This window comes from Oncorhynchus clarkii, chromosome 27 (genome assembly GCF_045791955.1).
Source record: "Oncorhynchus clarkii lewisi isolate Uvic-CL-2024 chromosome 27, UVic_Ocla_1.0, whole genome shotgun sequence".
Lineage (NCBI taxonomy): Eukaryota > Metazoa > Chordata > Actinopteri > Salmoniformes > Salmonidae > Oncorhynchus > Oncorhynchus clarkii.
The window spans coordinates 35,746,356-35,757,891 of NC_092173.1; positions in this window are offsets into that span (position 1 = coordinate 35,746,356).

The window sequence follows — 11,536 nt, forward strand, 5'->3', positions numbered from 1 at the left end:
AGAGATGGGTGAACCTGTTCCAGAGATGGGTGAACCTGTTCCAGAGATGGGTAAACCTGTTCCAGAGATGGGTAAACCTGTTCCAGAGATGGGTAAACCTGTTCCAGAGATGGGTAAACCTGTTCCAGAGATGGGTAAACCTGTTCCAGAGATGGGTAAACCTGTTCCAGAGATGGGTAAACCTGTACCGTGTCTGTTCCAGAGATGGGTAAACCTACATCGTGTCTGTTCCAGAGATGGGTAAACCTGTTTCAGAGATGGGTAAACCTGTTCCAGAGATGGGTAAACCTGTTCCAGAGATGGGTAAACCTGTTCCAGAGATGGGTAAACCTGTTCCAGAGATGGGTAAACCTGTTCCAGAGATGGGTAAACCTGTACCGTGTCTGTTCCAGAGATGGGTAAACCTACACCATGTCTGTTTCAGAGATGGGTAAACCTACACCGTGTCTGTTCCAGAGATGGGTAAACCTACACAGTGTCTGTTCCAGAGATGGGTAAACCTACACCGTGTCTGTTTCAGAGATGGGTAAACATGTTCCAGAGATGGGTGAACCTGTTCCAGGTGAACCTGTTCCAGAGATGGGTAAACCTGTTCCAGAGATGGCTAAACCTGTAAACCTGTTCCAGAGATGGGTAAACCTGTTCCAGAGATGGGTAAACCTGTTCCAGAGATGGGTAAACCTGTTCCAGAGATGGGTGAACCTATTCCAGAGATGGGTGAACCTGTTCCAGAGATGGGTAAACCTGTTTCAGAGATGGGTAAACCTGTTTCAGAGATGGGTAAACCTGTTTCAGAGATGGGTGAACCTGTTCAAGAGATGGGTGAACCTGTTCCAGAGATGGGTAAACCTGTTCCAGAGATGGGTAAACCTGTTCCAGAGATGGGTAAACCTGTTCCAGAGATGGGTAAACCTATTCCAGAGATGGGTAAACCTGTACCGTGTCTGTTCCAGAGATGGGTAAACCTGTTCCAGAGATGGGTAAACCTGTTCCAGAGATGGGTAAACCTGTTCCAGAGATGGGTAAACCTGTTCCAGAGATGGGTAAACCTGTACCGTGTCTGTTCCAGAGATGGGTAAACCTACATCGTGTCTGTTCCAGAGATGGGTAAACCTGTTCCAGAGATGGGTAAACCTGTTTCAGAGATGGGTAAACCTGTACCGTGTCTGTTCCAGAGATGGGTAAACCTACACCATGTCTGTTTCAGAGATGGGTAAACCTACACCGTGTCTGTTCCAGAGATGGGTCAACCTGTTTCAGAGATGGGTAAACCTACACCGTGTCTGTTCCAGAGATGGGTAAACCTACACAGTGTCTGTTCCAGAGATGGGTGAACCTGTTCCAGAGATGGGTGAACCTGTTCCAGAGATGGGTAAACCTGTTCCAGAGATGGGTAAACCTGTTTCAGAGATGGGTAAACCTGTTTCAGAGATGGGTAAACCTGTTCCAGAGATGGGTGAACCTGTTCCAGAGATGGGTGAACCTGTTCCAGAGATGGGTAAACCTGTTCCAGAGATGGGTAAACCTGTTCCAGAGATGGGTAAACCTGTTCCAGAGATGGGTGAACCTGTTCCAGAGATGGGTGAACCTGTTCCAGAGATGGGTAAACCTGTTCCAGAGATGGGTAAACCTGTTCCAGAGATGGGTAAACCTGTTCCAGAGATGGGTAAACCTACACCGTGTCTGTTCCAGAGATGGGTAAACCTACACCGTGTCTGTTCCAGAGATGGGTAAACCTACACCGTGTCTGTTCCAAAGATGGGTAAACATGTTTCAGAGATGGGTAAACCTGTTTCAGAGATGTTCCAGAGATGGGTAAACCTGTTTCAGAGATGGGTAATCCTGTTTCAGAGATGGGTAAACCTGTTTCAGTGATGGGTCATCCTGTTTCAGAGATGGGTCATCCTGTTTCAGAGATGGGTCAACCTGTTTCAGAGATGGGTCAACCTGTTCCAGACATGGCTAAACCTGTTTCAGAGATGGGTAAACCTACAGTGTCTGTTCCAGAGATGGGTAAACCTGTTCCAGAGATGGGTAAACCTATTTCAGAGATGGGTAAACCTGTTTCAGAGATGGGTCAACCTGCTTCAGAGATGGGTCAACCTGTTTCAGAGATGGGTCAACCTGTTCCAGAGATGGGTCAACCTGTTCCAGAGATGGGTAAACCTACAGTGTCTGTTCCAGAGATGGGTAAACCTGTTTCAGAGATGGGTAAACCTGTTTCAGAGATGGGTCAACCTGTTTCAGAGATGGGTCAACCTGTTTCAGAGATGGGTAAACCTGTTCCAGAGATGGGTCAACCTGTTCCAGAGATGGGTAAACCTGTTCCAGAGACGGGTAAACCTGTTTCAGAGATGGGTAAACCTGTTTCAGAGATGGTTAAACCTGTTTCAGAGATGGGTAAACCTGTTTCAGAGATGTTCCAGAGATGGGTAAACCTGTTTCAGAGATGGGTAAACCTGTTTCAGAGATGGGTAAACCTGTTTCAGAGATGGGTAAACCTGTTTCAGAGATGGGTCAACCTGTTTCAGAGATGGGTCAACCTGTTTCAGAGATGGGTCAACCTGTTCCAGACATGGGTCAACCTGTTTCAGAGATGGGTAAACCTACAGTGTCTGTTCCAGAGATGGGTAAACCTGTTTCAGAGATGGGTAAACCTGTTTCAGAGATGGGTAAACCTGTTTCAGAGATGGGTCAACCTGTTTCAGAGATGGGTCAACCTGTTCCAGAGATGGGTAAACCTGTTCCAGAGATGGGTAAACCTGTTTCAGAGATGGGTAAACCTGTTTCAGAGATGGGTAAACATGTTTCAGAGATGGGTAAACCTGTTTCAGAGATGTTCCAGAGATGGGTAAACCTGTTTCAGAGATGGGTAAACCTGTTTCAGAGATGGGTAAACCTGTTTCAGAGATGGGTCAACCTGTTTCAGAGATGGGTCAACCTGTTCCAGAGATGGGTAAACCTACAGTGTCTGTTCCAGAGATGGGTAAACCTGTTTCAGAGATGGGTAAACCTACAGTGTCTGTTTCAGAGATGGGTAAACCTACAGTGTCTGTTTCAGAGATGGGTAAACCTACAGTGTGTCTGTTCCAGAGATGGGTAAACCTGTTCCAGAGATGGGTAAACCTGTTTCAGAGATGGGTAAACCTGTTCCAGAGATGGGTAAACCTGTTCCAGAGATGGGTAAACCTGTTTCAGAGATGGGTAAACCTGTTCCAGGCTGATCATGTCCATAAAGCAGAACACACACAGTACAGTATCATGTCTCAGCTGGAGAAAATATCACCTACAATGGCTCTGATTAAAACACCTTGTCCTACCTAGCGATGAGCCATTCTGCTTCAGCAGAGAATGAAGAGACGGGGGTGGGAGTAGAGATGGGCACAGAGGACACTGTAGACCGGCCAAAACTGACTGATTCAAAGTCCCGTGTGAGTCGTGTCTCGCTAAGTGTGAGTCGTGTCTCGCCAGGTTGTCTGACTGACCCCGCCACCCACCCATCACCAATTACAGCTCTTCAGAAAGTGCTCTTCAGAAAGCCATCCCCATGGCAACCCTTCCCTCCAGCTCTCCACTTTATCTGCAGACTCACTTTGCTCCGGGTTGTGTAACTGATCCGTTCAGCAGGCACTAAAGGAGAGGTGAGAGAAGTCATTTTCACTTTCTGGGGTTAGAGGGAACAGCTTGTTTAGTGCCACTCCGCCTGTCTGTAACTGAATGGTTCAGTGGACCGGACTCACTAACACGTATCCTTAATAGCACTGATTTGCTGATAGCCGTTTTGTTAAGGATTTTTCCCCCCCCTCATTTACTGCAAGTCGCTCTGAGCATCTGCTAAAATGACAAATGTAAATGTACTGTACATGTGATGAAGGGGAAATAGAGAGTGGAGTGAAGGAGATGGGAGCCGAGGAGACCGGTATAATGAGAGATGAGTCATGCTAAAGATGCTGAAGGTCAGTCTGCCTCTCTCTGACTGAAGGTTAGTCTGCCAGTCTCTGACTGAAGCATGTGTTTGTGCGTGTGACTAGCATGTACTGACCGTAATCATTGCTCCAACTGACAGGCTCTAGGAACTTGTAGGTGTTCTCTCCTTTAGCAGATAAACGGCCCAAACTATGTGTAGATACACGGTTGGTAGTCAAGACTAATGCTGGTCTCCCCACCTATGTATCATACACCAACTGGAACATGCAGGCCAGTCTGCTCTCTCATTAGTGTTCCTCTGCTGGGGTAAAAGCCTCCGTGTCACCTCTCTTCTCCCTAACGCTTACTCTCCCTCTGTGTTTCTCTTATTGTCTCTCATCCTGATGGAGTTTATTCAATTAGCAGGTGTTTTTTAGCGTGAGTCATGACCGTTTCTTTCCTCCTGCTGAGAGACCCTATGATGTGTCACATGCATGAATGCATGACAATCGCGTGTGTGCGCACGCACGTATCTTCGAGAAGAGAGATGATGCAACACTTTAGCCTTTAAAATTATAACCAGAGCAAATACATGTAGAGAAACAATCCACGAAAGTTGAGACAAATTTGACACCAAAAATAACTTCCGGAGATATGCATCAACAGCAACCTTGATAATACAGAGGATTTTCCTAACAGCAGAATCATACATTTCCCCAGTGAAAACAATGTACTGAGCAAATGTCAAATTGGCTTTTTACCATATTACAGTACGACAGACCACGTGTTCACCCTGCACACCCTAATTGACAAACAAAGGCAAAGTCTTCTCATGCTTTGTTGATTTCAAAATCTTTTGACTCAATTTGGCATGAGGGTCTGCTAAACAAAATGATTTAAAGTGGTGTTAGGGGGGAAAACACAAAATCCATGTGCACAAACAAGTGTGCGGTTAAAATGGGCACAAAACAAACATTTCTTTCCACAGGGCCGGGGGGTGAGACAGGGATGCAGCTTAAGCCCCACCCTCAACATATAATTACAAATTGGCGAGGGCACAAGAACATTCAGCAGCACCCGGCCTCACCCTGCTAGAATCTGAAGTAAAATGTCTACTGTTTGCTGATGATCTGGTGCTCCTGTCCCAACCAAGGATGACCTACAGCAGCACCTAGATCTTCTGTATGCAGAGCAGAACTAGGCCGATACCCACTAATGATCAAAATCCATAAAAGAGCCGTTAAATTCTACTACCACCTAAAAGGAAGCGATTCCCAAACCTTCCATAAAAGCGATCACCTACAGAGAAATCTTTTGGTTTGGACTAATTGTGTTTCAGTCCTGAGGCTCTGTTTGTGAACAGAGCCCCAAGGCCAGCTTGCTTAGGGGACTCTTCTCTAGGTTAATTTCTCTGTAGGTGATGCCTTTGTTTTGGAAGGTTGAAAAAAAGAAAACTGGAACACTATTTGGCCCTAAACAGAGAGTACACAGTGGCAGAATACTTGACCACTGTGACTGACAAGAGAATTAAGGCGTTGACACAGACGCAGTGAGCATAGCCTTGCTGTTGAAAAAGACCGCCGTAGGCCCACAACATGTGGAAACTGAGCTGCACTTCCTAACTTCCTGCCAAATGTATGATCATAGGTGAAATACCACAGCAGTAATGTTTATGAACTGTTGCCACAAGAAAAGAACAAACACCATTTAAATACAACCCATATTTTTTTTCACTTTTATCTTTAATCATTAGCATCACCCTGCATGATGCTGCTGGAAGTGGTGTTGGAGGGCCAGTAGGAGGAACTCTTTCCTCTGCTCTAGAATAATCTCCCAATGCCCCGGGGCAGTGATTGGGGACACTACCCTGTGTAGGGTGCCATCTTTCGGATGGGACGTTAAATGGGTGTCCTGACTCTGAGGTCATTAAAGATCCCATGGCACTTATCGTAAGAGTAGTGGTGTTAACCCTGGTATCCTGACTCTCTGAGGTCATTAAAGATCCCATGGTACTTATCGTAAGAGTAGGGGTGTTAACCCTGGTGTCCTGACTTTCTGAGGTCATTAAAGATCCCATGGCACTGATCGTAAGAGTAGGGGTGTTAACCCTGGTGTCCTGACTCTCTGAGGTCATTAAAGATCCCATGGTACTTATCATAAGAGAAGGGGTGTTAACCCTGGTGTCCTGACTCTCTGAGGTCATTAAAGATCCCATGGTACTTATTGTAAGAGTAGGGGTTTTAACCCTGGTGTCCTGGCTAAATGCCCAATCCGGCCCTCAAACCATCACTTTATAATCCCCAGTTTACAATTGGCTCATTCATCCCCCTCCTCTCCCCTGTAACTATTCCCCAGGTCGTTGCTGTAAATGAGAATGTGTACTCAGTCAACTTACCTGATAAAATCAAAAATATTGTTACAACACTGTTGATATGACTTTTGAAATGACTATTCTTTTGTGAGTGTAATGTTTACTGTAAATATGTTAAAGATCTACTGTAGTACAGATTGTAACAATGTCTGTCCAGCTATGTAGCACAGGAAGAAAACAGCTATGTAGCACAGGAAGAAAACAGCTATGTAGCACAGGAAGAAAACTGCTATGTAGCACAGGAAGAAAACTGCTATGTAGCACAGGAAGAAAACAGCTATGTAGCACAGGAAGAAAACAGCTATGTAGCACAGGAAGAAAACAGCTATGTAGCACAGGAAGAAAACTGCTATGTAGCACAGGAAGAAAACAGCTATGTAGCACAGGAAGAAAACAGCTATGTAGCACAGGAAGGAAACAGCTATGTAGCACAGGAAGAAAACAGCTATGTAGCACAGGAAGAAAACAGCTATGTAGCACAGGAAGAAAACAGCTATGTAGCACAGGAAGAAAACAGCTATGTAGCACAGGAAGAAAACAGCTATGTAGCACAGGAAGAAAACAGCTATGTAGCACAGGAAGAAAACAGCTATGTAGCACAGGAAGAAAACTGCTATGTAGCACAGGAAGAAAACTGCTATGTAGCACAGGAAGAAAACAGCTATGTAGCACAGGAAGAAAACAGCTATGTAGCACAGGAAGAAAACAGCTATGTAGCACAGGAAGAAAACAGCTATGTAGCACAGGAAGAAAACAGCTATGTAGCACAGGAAGAAAACAGCTATGTAGCACAGGAAGGAAACAGCTATGTAGCACAGGAAGAAAACAGCTATGTAGCACAGGAAGAAAACAGCTATGTAGCACAGGAAGAAAACAGCTATGTAGCACAGGAAGAAAACAGCTATGTAGCACAGGAAGAAAACAGCTATGTAGCACAGGAAGAAAACAGCTATGTAGCACAGGAAGAAAACTGCTATGTAGCACAGGAAGAAAACAGCTATGTAGCACAGGAAGAAAACAGCTATGTTCTGTATGAAGCAGAATGCATAGAAATAAATATTCTGATAAAGACTCTTATTTGAAGAGACACTTCGGCTTTCCTCAGAAGAACTCTTTTTGGTTCCATGTAGAACTCTGGAATGGGTTTTACATGGAACCCCAAAGGGTTCTAGCTGGAAGCAAAAAGGGTTCTTCAAGTGTTATCCTATGGGGACAGTCAAAAAAGCCTTTAAAGTTCTAGAGAGCAACTTTTTATCTGAGAATGTGAGGTTGAGATTGGGCTCAGATTTCCCCTCAGCACCACTCCTGCTTCCTCTTCCTCTCGTACACACACACCTCGTAACGTTCGACGTTAAGCGTACTCCTGTCTTTTCACGCACCCACCTAGCAGCCCTCTCTCCCGGCAATGTGACAGTGTGTCTAGCTGAGGAGAAAGCTATTTCCATGCCAATTATTTCCTGTTCCTGTTATGTCTGTTCTGTGTGGTGCATTTTGAGAGAAGGAGAACATTACATTCCACAAACACACAGCATACTGTCATACCCCCAAGTCCACGGGCTCTGTGACAGCCTGGGGACACTTAAGGATCCAGACAAATGGTGTCTTTTAGAATAATGGTTTCAGTTGTGTTAAATGATTATGTGCCGAGAGAGCGAGAATCCTTTGCATTATCATTAACAGCAGACACCTACATTGCTTCAGTGAAAACAATGTACTGAGCAAATGTCAAGTTGGCTTTACTAAATTACAGTACAGCAGACCAGTCACCCTGCACACCCTAATTCAGTTGGTGCGGCAGGGTAGCCCAGTGGTTGGAGCGTTGGACTAGTAACCGGAAGGTTGCAAGTTCAAATCCAAGAGGCGGACAAGGTGAACAGGCCACTGTTCCTAGGCAGTCATTGAAAATAAGAATTTGTTAACTGACTTGCCTAGTTAAATAAAGGTTCAAAACATTTTTTGACAAACTAAAGCAAAGTCTCCTCATGTTTCATTGATTTAAAAATAAAAAATTAATTAAAAAAGCTTGCAACTATATTTGGAGGGTCTGCTATACAGCTTAAGCCTCACCCTCAATGTATATATCAAGGAATTGGTGAGGGCACTAGAACAGTCTGCAGTACCCGGCCTCACCCTACTAGAATCTGAAGTCAAATGTCTACCTTTTTCTGATGATCTGGTGCTTCTGTTACCAACCAAGGAGTACCTACAGCAGCACCTAGATCTTCTGCATGGGAGTGTCAGAACTGTGTCCTGACAGCGAATCTTAGTAAAAGACAAAAATAGTGTTTAAAAAAAGGTCTAGTTATCCGGACCACAAATACCATCTAGACACTGTTGCCCTAAAGCACACAAAAAACTATACATACCTCGGCCCAAACATCAGCACCACAGATAGCGTCCAGAAAGTTGTGAACGATCTGAGAGACAAGGACCTTCTATGCAATCAAAAGGAACAAAATGTGACCTCCCAATTAGGATTTGACTAAAAATACTTATAATCAGTTATAGAACCCATTGCCAGCTATGGTTGTGAGGTCTGGGGTTCACTCACCAACCAAGATCTTAGATTATTATTTTTATTTTTTTAACACCAAATTGAGACCCTGCAAAAATATACCCTCTGTACAACATAACACTATTGCATGCAGAGCTACTTATCAAAATCCAGAAAAGGAATCAATGCCCAAACCTTCCATAACAAAGCCATCACCTACAGAGAGATTAACCTGGAGAAGAGTCCCCTAAGCAAGCTGGTCCTGGGGCTCTGTTCACAAACACAAACACACCCTACAGAGCCCCAGGACAGCAACACAATTAGACCCAACCAAATCATGAGAAAACAAAAATAATTATGACACATTGGAAAGAATAAAACATATAATTTTTTTAAAGAGCAAACTAGAATGCTATTTGACCCTAAACAGAGAGTACACAGTGGCAGAATACCTGACCTGTAATGAAGACGCCGGGAGTCGAGAAGCAGCTGGTGAGTTTAATAATACAATAAAACAAGGACCGATACAAACCAAGAGTCGAGTCTTGACATGAAACACAACCAATACTGCCTGGGGAATGAAACTAGGGGAGTGACAGATATAGGCGAGGTAATCAGTGAAGTGATGGAGTCCAGGTGTGTCTCATACTGAGGCGTAGGTGCGCCTAACGATAGTGCCCGGTGTGCGTAACGATAGTGCCCGGTGTGCGTAACGATAGTGCCCGGTGTGCGTAACGATAGTGCCCGGTGCGCGTAACGATAGTGCCAGGTGCGCGTAACGATAGTGCCCGGTGTGCGTAACGATAGTGCCCGGTGCGCAGGTGCGCGTAACGATAGTGCCCGGTGCGCGTAACGATAGTGCCCGGTGCGCGTAATGATGGTAGTGAGGACCAGTGGTTCGTAAACCAGTTACGAGCGCTGGAGAGAGGGAGTAGACGTGACCACTGTGACTGACCCAAATTAAGCAAGGGGGGTGGTGAGAAAGGTGGAGAACCACTCCCTCATCTCTGTGTGTGTGTGTGTGTGTCTGCTTTAGAAGTATTTCAGCGCAGGATAAACAGAGTGGTCTGATATCATCCTCTAATTCCTGTTCTTCAGTCAGCAGGCAGCCATCTAGCCTTCTGAACACACATACACTCACCGGGGGGAAACTACCAGCCCTCCAGGACACCTACACCACCCGATGTCACAGGAAGGCTAAAAAGATCATCAAGGACAACAACCACCCAATCCACTGCCTGTTTACCCTGCTATTATCCAGAAGGCGAGGTCAGTACAGGTGCATCAAAAATGGGACCAAGAGACTGAAAAACAGCTTCTATCTGAAGGCCATCAGACTGTTAAACAGCCATCACTAACTCAGAGAGGCTGCTGCCTACATACAGACTTGAAATCATTGACTACTTTAATAAATGGAACACTAGTCACTATAATAATGCCACTTTAATAATGTTAACATATCCTGCATTACTCATCTCATATGTATATACTGTATTTATACTATTCTACTGTATCTTAGTCTATGCTGCTCTGACATTGCTTATCCATATATTTATACATTCTTAATTCCATTCCTTACTTAGATTTGTGTATTGGGTATATGTTGTGAAATTGTTAGATTACTTGTTAGATATTACTGCAATGTCAGAACTAGAAGCACAAGCATTTCGCTACACCCACAATAACATCTGCTAAACATGTGTATGTGAATACAATTTGATTTGACTCCGACACACACACACACTGTGCCTTGTCACTTAGGGGATGGATACATAGATGGAGGGATAGTGTACTGTAGAAGCAGATCATCCTCCTCAGAGACCCTTGACTAGGGCTGTTACGGTGACCGTATTAATGCCACACCGGTGGTCATGATGGCAGTTAAATTCCACATGACCTTTTAGTCACGGTAATTAGGCTTCTCCAAGCTCTGATGCTGCTGCTGGTCATTAGTAGTCTACCAAACTTGCTAACTGCCTGGTACTCAACACTATTGTACCTCTAATCACTCTGACATCAATGCAAATGTAATCGAAATTCTAATCAAACACTTCATTTGAGCTCATTGAGCAACATTTCTGTAGGCTATGAAATTGTGAGAGAAAACAGAGTGATGGACTCTACTAAAAAAAGGAGGATCACATCAGCTTTCTATAGGCTGGGCTGTTTATTTATCAACTTTCTTAATATTAAGTACATTGCTTCTCTTTATAACCGGACTATAGCCTACCTGGCTGGCATGAAAATTAACCAAGGGAATAGCATCCTCCATTTGTTTTTTAAGTGCATAGATTACATGTATTGTTTCGCCCCTATTCCAACAGGTGCACGATTATTGTCCATTCTAAATCAAAACAAATTCCACACATTTAGTATATGTAAAGACAAGATTCAATCAATAACAGTCTGATGGGTGACAATATTAGCCTATCACTTGTGAATGATATATTATCACTTGTGAATGATGCCCAGCTTGCTTGTAAGGCAAGAAACGCATGCATTTTTTTGCAACTTTTTCAAATCATAGTCACACACCTCATGTAGCCTAGCCCATAGGACTATATGTTTTAATAAGGTTAGTATCACACCTCATGTAGCCTAGCCCATAGGCCTATATGTTTTAATAAGGTTAGTATCACACCTCATGTAGCCTAGCCCATAGGACTATATGTTTTGATAAGGTTAGTATCACACCTCATGTAGCCTAGCCCATAGAACCATATGTTTTGATAAGGTTAGTATCACACCTCATGTAGCCTAGCCCA